Here is a 7895-nt window from a genome sequence, read left to right on the forward strand (position 1 = left end):
CAGGTCCCAGGACTGATCCCTGAGGGACTCTGCTTGTCACTTGCTTCCACTGGGACATGGAGCCATTGACAGCCACTCTTTGGGTGCAGCCATCAAGCCAGTTCCTTATCCATCTAGTGGTCCACCCATCAAACCCATGTGTCACCAGTTTGGAGACCAGGATGTGGTGTGGGACAGTGTCGAAGGCTTTGCTCAGCTCCAGGTAAACGACATCAGTTGCTCGCCCCTCAGCTATTGATGTTGTCACCTGCTCATAGAAGGCAACCAGGTTGGTCAGGCAGGATTTGCCCTTGGCAAAGCCATGCTGACTGTTCCCAATCACCTCTTCACTATTCTTCCCTCAGCTGCTCCTCACCAGGCCTGTTCTGCTGACTCTCTGTTGCCCTTCTCTGGACCTGCCCCAGCACCTCAATGTCCTTCTTGGAGTGAGGGACCCATAACTGAACCCAGGATTTGAAGTGTGGCCTCACCTGTGGCCAGTACAGGGGCAGGATCACTTCCCTGCTCCTGCTGGCCACACTATTGCTGATCCAGGCCAGGATGCTGGTAGCCTTCTTGGCACCCTGTTGGCTCATGCTCAGCCAGTTGTCAACCAGCACCCACAGGTCCTTTTCTGATGGGCACTTTTCAGCCACTCTACCCCACGCCTGGAGCATTCATGGGGTGGTTGTGACCCAAGTGCAGGACCTAAAGCTTGACCTTATTGAACCTCACACAACTGACCCCAGCCCATCGACCTAGCCTGGCCAGATCCCTCTGCAGAGCCTTCACTGGCACCTGGCAGTGCTGACTGGTGCCAGCAGTGCCTTGAGCCCTTTGACATCATTCCCTGGGGGAGGTGGTGGTGGTTTATACATATATATAATGTTTTGGCTGGTGTGTTTTGAAGCTTATTAAATGCTTCTCTTAGCCCAGATTGCCTATGGTGACGGTGTCAGGATTTAAGCCAGATTACAAGCCGTGAGCCATAATCCCCTCTTGATCCCCGGAGCAGGAGCCACGTCAGCGTGTCCCCCTCCCCTGGCGCTCCGGCCGCCCACGCTGGCCCCGGCTCCCCGCCGCAGGAGCTCTCCTGCCTGACCTGCGGCAGCCGTGGCACCGCCCCTCGGCAGCAAACCAGCCTCCTGCATGGAGCCGGGGGGGGGGAAACTGAGGCAGGGCAGCTGCTGGGGGCTTGGCTCGGGTCCACGCTCTGCTGAGCCCTCTCTCCTGCAGCAGAGGACTTGCCCATCGGGCACTGCATTCCCACATCTCTGATCCACCCTAGGGAAGGGAGATCTCTGGGACCCCTCCCTCCCTCCCCTCCTTCCTTCCTTCCTTCCTTCCTTCCTTCCTTCCTTCCTTCCTTCCTTCCTTCCTTCCTTCCTTCCTTCCTTCCTTCCTTCCTTCCTTCCTTCCTTCCTTCCTTCCTTCCTTTTCCTTCCTTCCTTTTCCTTCCTTCCTTTTCCTTCCTTCCTTTTCCTTCCTTCCTTTTCCTTCCCTTTCCCTCCTTCCCTTTCGTTCCCTCCTTCCTTCCTTCCCTTTCCTTCCTTCCCTTTCCTCCCTTCCCTTTCCTCCCTTCCTTTCCCTTCCCTTCCCTTCCCTTCCCTTCCCTTCCCTTCCCTTCCCTTCCCTTCCCTTCCCTTCCCTTCCCTTCCCTTCCCTTCCCTTCCCTTCCCTTCCCTTCCCTTCCCTTCCCTTCCCTTCCCTTCCCTTCCCTTCCCTTCCCTTCCCTTCCCTTCCCTTCCCTTCCCTTCCCTTCCCTTCCCTTCCCTTCCCTTCCCTTCCCTTCCCTTCCCTTCCCTTCCCTTCCCTCCCTTTCCTTCCCTCCTTCCCTTTCCTTCCTTCCCTTTCCTTCCCTCCTTCCTTCCTTCCCTTTCTTTCCCTCCTTCCTTCCTTCCCTTTCTTTCCTTCCTTCCTTCCCTTCCTTCCTTCCTTCACTTTCCTTCCTTCCCTTTCCTTCCTTCCTTCACTTTCCTTCCTTCCCTTTCCTTCCTTCCTTCCCTTTCCTTCCTTCCTTCCCTTTCCTTCCCTTTCCTTCCTTCCCTCCTTTCTATTTCAATCTCATTTGCAAGCTCATTAAGGAGCTCAGGAAGTGTGCTAGTGGGGACTGGTAGCAAAGGAGCAATAAAGCTTTTGTGGAGCAGCTGCCTGTGTGATGTGGTGCTGGTTACGTCTGGCGGCTGATGCAGTCCTGGTGCTGAACTCTTGAGAGGGAGATTACATCAGCTCTGGGTTTGGAGGTGAATAAGCACTCTGGAAAGGAGGGTGTGGAGCTGAGGCGGGGGGGGGGGGTGTTGTGCTCAGGGTGAGGAGCAGCCCCTTGGGTACGTAGCCCAGCCAGAAACGTGTTGGTGAAGGAGTTGTGGTTGCCTCAAACCTGCAGGCACTGGGAAGAGCTGAGCTGGCTCTTCCCCAGGGCTTTCTTCCACGTCACCCTGAACGCTGCTGTCAGGGTGCTGCTGGAGCCATGAGGCAGGCCACTCACTACCAGCTGTTCCCAAACTGGTGGTGCTTCAGGGTGGTTTTGGGGCAGTAAGAGCAGATTAAGGGGAGCATCTGTCTTTGCTGAGCCCGGTGTCCTTGTTCAACCCAGACCTTGGCCAAGGCCCCGGGGTTAATGCTGGGCTGTGGGAAAGCCATGGGATGATCAAGGTCAGCGAAGGGCAGGGATGGAGGACTGAGCCTCATGGGCAGAGGAAGGATCACTACGATTATGTAAATCCTTTTTCAATAGCTCTAGCTCCCCCTTCCTCTGCTGCATGCAGCCTCAGCCTGGGGTTCCTCTGCCTCCACATCGCTGTTGGGGCTCTGTTTTTTCTCCTCCAGGTACTGGATGCGTTCAGTTTCCCAGCAAGGTTCTCGTCCCTGGTCTCTGTGTCGTTAGGTGGCGCTGGGAGGCCGATAACAAGGAGCAGAGAGGGGCTGGGTGGTGCTGGAGGGGTGAGCCGGCACCTCCGGGGCTAGGCTGAGTAGGGTGAGCCCCTCTCTTGCTGCCTGTACAGCCCCAGCCTGGGCTCTGAGCAGGCTGAAGGTTCCCCACAGGCTCCTGTTCACATTCAGGGTTTGCATTTAGGTTTAATTATCCTTGTGTTTGCCCCAAGGATGTCCCCACTGCGGTGATCACAGGGGTGAGAGGGGCAGCCACCCCCTCACCCTCCACTCTCTGAAGCAGCTGGAGGAGGAGAAGCTCCAAAGCTACTTTCCATGGTGAATAAGGAGCTGGGAAGGCAATGCCTTGAGGGACACTCCTCTGCTGTTGGAAGGAGGCCTGAAAGGCTGAGAGTTGTCACTGCCATCCCTTAGTGTGGACTCCCCTGCTCTGATGAATTATGGTTCAGCTTAGCTTTAATGAGACTGCACAAAGCTGGTGGCCAGCAGCATATGGTGAGGGACAGCCTTGAGACCAGCCAGGTAAGGCTGGGTGGTTCCCATCCCACATCTCCCCACACAGTGCTTCCCTTTGCTGCCTTGTGTGCTGCTCTGAAAGGCCACCAGGCTTGGTTATACAGCAGAGAGCTGGTCACAGTGTGGTATGGCTGCACAGGAAGCTCTCCGAGGTCTTTGCAACCTCCTGGCGCTGCTGTGCCTCAGTTTCCCCATCTGCAGAGCTGTGCAGGCTGGCTCCTCTGCCCCGGGGGCTCTCAGCCCTGGGCAGCCTGGAGTGACCCAGGGAAAGAGCAGGGCTGGGACACCCCCGAAGCTCTTGTCAGTGCTGCAATTTGCAGTTCCACTTGGGAGACAAGAGCAGAGGGCTGGCTGGCTTTGCTAACAGGCTGCTGGCTGAGCTTGGCCTTTTCCAAGGAGCATTTAGAGTCTGGGAAGCAGGAGGTGACCTGTGCTCCGGAATAAGGGATAAACCCTCTTGAGCCAGGTCTCTGGCCCGGCAGGGCAGAGCTATGCTGCTGGTTAAAAACCACCAGAAGAAGAGGGTGAAGGAGCTTTTCCACAGCGTGACTGGTAGCTCCTTCCCCAGCCCCGTGCCCGGCAGCTCCTTCCCCAGCCCCGTGCCCGGCAGCTCCTTCCCCAGCCCCGTGCCCGGTAACTCCTTCCCCAGCCCCGTGCCCGGCAGCTCCTTCCCCAGCCCGGTGCCCGGCAGCTCCTTCCCCAGCCCCGTGCCCGGTAACTCCTTCCCCAGCCCCGTGCCCGGCAGCTCCTTCCCCAGCCCGGTGCCCGGTAACTCCTTCCCCAGCCCCGTGCCCGGCGTTAGCGCAGCTGCAGAGGCGGTGTCCGGTTTTCTGCCGTCCCCTCACCGCATGAATCACCGAATTGCGGCATCCGCCGCCGGGAGCCGGGACCAGTCCGTCCGCGCCGAGGCTTGGAGGGGAACAGATGGCACAGGAGAGCGCTGACCTCAGCGCTTTGGCTGGGCACAGGCACCGGCTCCTGCTCTTCTCCAGTGCTCTTCTCTCCAGAGCCGTCCCCAGCCCTGGGCAAGGATGGTGAACAGGCTGGAGCTCGGGTGTCAAGTTCAGTTCACAGGAGTGGGTTCCCAGCTCCACTGTGCTCAAGGAACTGCTTCCCTCCTGGCACAACAGGAAGGAGGACCTCGAAGGCATCCTTGGCTTCACACCCACCAAAGGCTCTTGGCTTCCATTCCCACTCCCAGGGCATCCTTGGCTTCAAACCTACCTGAGACTTATGGTTTCCACTCTCAGCCTTGGACATCCAGCCCTGCCAGGGTACTTTGTACCTCCCAAAATCTTGCCTGTGGTCCCAGTGCTGTGCTGGGGCAAAGAGTGGGTGCATGGGCCCAGAGCTTCTCCCTTTGCTTGGGGTGAATGGCACTGGAGGAATCTTCATGATCCCACTTCCCAAGGCCAGGAGGGGAGCAGAGGTAAGGGAGATGTAAACTCCCAGCAGCTGCTTTGAGCTATTCAGGAACACAACAGCATGGAGTGAAGTTGTGGAGGGCAAAGGCTGTTTATGCCCCAGAAAGAAGGAATTCCCTCCCTTCCTGGGAAATTTCCATTTCTAACCTGACAGCTTTGGTTGCTTCATCCCCAACCTCTGGGACAGCCCAGGAGGAGGAATTATCCCTGCAGGGATGGAACCATCCCTGTTTCTTTTAGCTCCCTCAGTTACCATGAGGGCAGGAAGTGGTGGCAGTGGAGTGGAGCTGTGCTGGAGCTGTGCTGTGCTGTGCTGTGTGTGGACTGGGCACAGCACCATCCCCTGGCTTCTCTCCCACCTTTCTCCTTGTCCTGGTTCCTGCCTCAATTGCTTTTGTGGCTGCTGAGATCTGAGCTACCAACCAGCTCTCTGTGGCTAGTTAAGCACCAAAGCCCTGAAGGGGATGGAGCAGGCTGGGAAGATGAGGATGGTGCCTGTGGGTGGCCATGAAGTTGAAAGGAGCTTGAGAAGAATCAAAATGCATCAGGTTGGAAGGGACCCTCGAAGGTCATCTTGTCCAACCACCATGCAGTCAGCAGGGACACCTTTAACTGGATGAGATTGTTCAGGGCCCCATCAAGTTTGATCTTGGATGTCTCCAGGAATGGGGCCTCCTCCACATCTCTGGGCAACATGTTCCTGTATTTCAGCATCCTCACTGTGAACACCTTCCTCCTAATGCTCAAAACTTCTGTCTGAATGTGATCTGAAGGTGATTTACACCCACATTTGCTTCTTAAGTGAGACCCAGAGGGACAGGGTGAGGTAGGTGCCCAGGAGCAGCAGTAGCTGGGCTCAGAACATCCTAATTTTAGGCCAGACTTCTGGGGAAGAGGGCCTGGCAGCTGACAGGCAGGACTGGGGTGGGCGCAGGATTAGGATGGTTGGCAGGATTGGAATGGATGCAGGTCCAGGGTGGGTGCAGGATTAGGATGGTTGGCAGGATCAGAATGAGTGCAGGATGAAGATGGGTGCAGGTCCAGGATGGGTGAAGGATGAAGATGGGTGGAGGTCCAGGTGGAAGTCTGGGATGGTTGGAGGTCTGTGGCTAAGTGTCAGATGTGTCAGGTGCTCATGGGGACAGCTCAAAAGGGCTGTGCCACCCAGCTGCCACCCTGCCCTTCCAGGGATGACTTTAGCTTTGTGCCAGGACTTCACAGCCACGGGTCTTCTCCTTCCCAAAGTCCTGATTTAGAGGCTTGTCCTGCAGAGCTGGAGGTGTCACAGACACTGGCTCAAGCTGTGCAATGCTGCCTTGGCTGTGGGTGCACCTTGGGCTTGGGTATGGGATTATACTGGGAGCTGCTGGGCTCCCATTGACTTTGCAGGGCTGAGGGAATCAGAATGAAATGGGCTGGGGCAGGACATGCTGCTTAGGGCTTTACCTCAGCCTGGGATGGAAGATGCCAGTGGAGCTGGGATGGGATGTAGGGAGCCTGAATAGGGACCAAGGCACTTGAATGATGACAGTGTTGGCCTGGATGGGTTGGTGCAAAGCTGGACTAACATAAGCCTCCTGATATGGTCCTCCTGCATCCCCCCTCCATCCCCTGGCCTGCCTGCCTGCCTGCCAGTGGGATCTTCCCTGCAGAAGGAGCTGTTGGAGTGTGGTGCCTTGCAGATATCAACTGGCTCACAGAGCTTCCTGCAAGAAAATACACCCAGGAGATGCTGGCTGAGTGCTCTCTTGTCGAGTCAGGACCATGGATGAGGGACTCACTGTGACACCAAAGGTCCCACAGCAAGGTACCACTGCAGTGGAGTGAAGGATGAGGATGAAGAGGGAGGGAAGACAGCTTCTTGCTTGTGTTAAGCCCACCCAGCCCAGAAAGTTGGGCAAAGAGGGCATAGCCTCCCCAGAGAGGGTGGCACCAAGGGGCTGGGGAAATCAAAGGTTTCCAATCAGGAGGCAAAGTCCTTCTGCATCTCCTGAGGTTGTAGGCTTCATCTGGGGGTGCTGCTGGTGCTTTTGTTTCAGCCTGGATCTTAGTAGCCATCAGAGGATTGGGAGTCTTGTTTGGTTTGTTTGTTTTACTGATTTTTTTACTGTTTTGTTGATTAAATGCTCTAATAAAGTACTTTGATGTTAGCAGAACAGCTCCCACGAGCTGCATCAGGATGTGGGGGGTTGGATTTGGGGTATCTCTGCATTGTCCCCCAGAAAAAAACATGTTGTGGGCTTGGGTTTTCTTAAGGCACTGAAGGACTTTGCCAGGAAAACTGAAAACCTGGAGGCAAGCTCTTGGTGCAGCCCCTTGCTTTGCTGGGGTGTGACTCCCAAGGGAAAGGAGACATGGCTGGGGAGGGTCCCAGCATGTGTGTCACCACTGACCCTTGTCCTGTGTTGCAGACCCCCCCAGCTGTGCACCAGGCCTGGAGCTGACTGACTGTCCCATGTGTAGGGTCTGGGCTGGGGTGAAGGTTAAATGTCTCATGGGATGAAGATTTTGCAGGGCCTTGGGGATGACAGAGAGCTGGGTATGGTCTTGGGAGGGGGTTGCTGGTGCTCTCCTTGCCCCAGCTGGATGATGACAGCTCTGCTGGGAATCATTTTCTCCAGGAGACATCACTGGGGCTGAAATAGGTGTGACACAAGACCCTCCAAGGGAGCCCAGGAAGCAGCCAATCCTGGGAGGGGTTAAATGACACCACTGAGACGCCAGGGGTTGGGGGGCACCAAGGGCATGGGAGTGGTTTGGAGGTTCTGTGCCAGCTCCAAGGGCCCAGGTCCTCAGAAAGGTGATCCCCTCATGCCCTGTCACACCTGACCCTGAAGGCAACAGAAGGGGTTAAATGCAGCTGCTGCCACTTTCAGTGTCAAACCTCAAGGCAAAAAGGACTTGAGGACCTGTTGCTAACCCTCAAACCTCCTCTCCTCGGGCAAGAGAGAGCCAGTGCTGCAGAACCGGGCAGTGCTGGGCAACTGGAGCTGCCTGAGCCAGGGACACAAAGATGAGGCCAGTGGGCAGCTGAGAGAAGGGTCCAAGGTCCCAATACCCCCCTCCTCCCAAGCCCCCACAGCC

Source organism: Melanerpes formicivorus, unplaced genomic scaffold (genome assembly GCF_026170545.1).
Source record: "Melanerpes formicivorus ecotype bairdi unplaced genomic scaffold, bMelFor1.0.p_v2 SCAF_21, whole genome shotgun sequence".
Classification (NCBI taxonomy): Eukaryota; Metazoa; Chordata; class Aves; order Piciformes; family Picidae; genus Melanerpes; species Melanerpes formicivorus.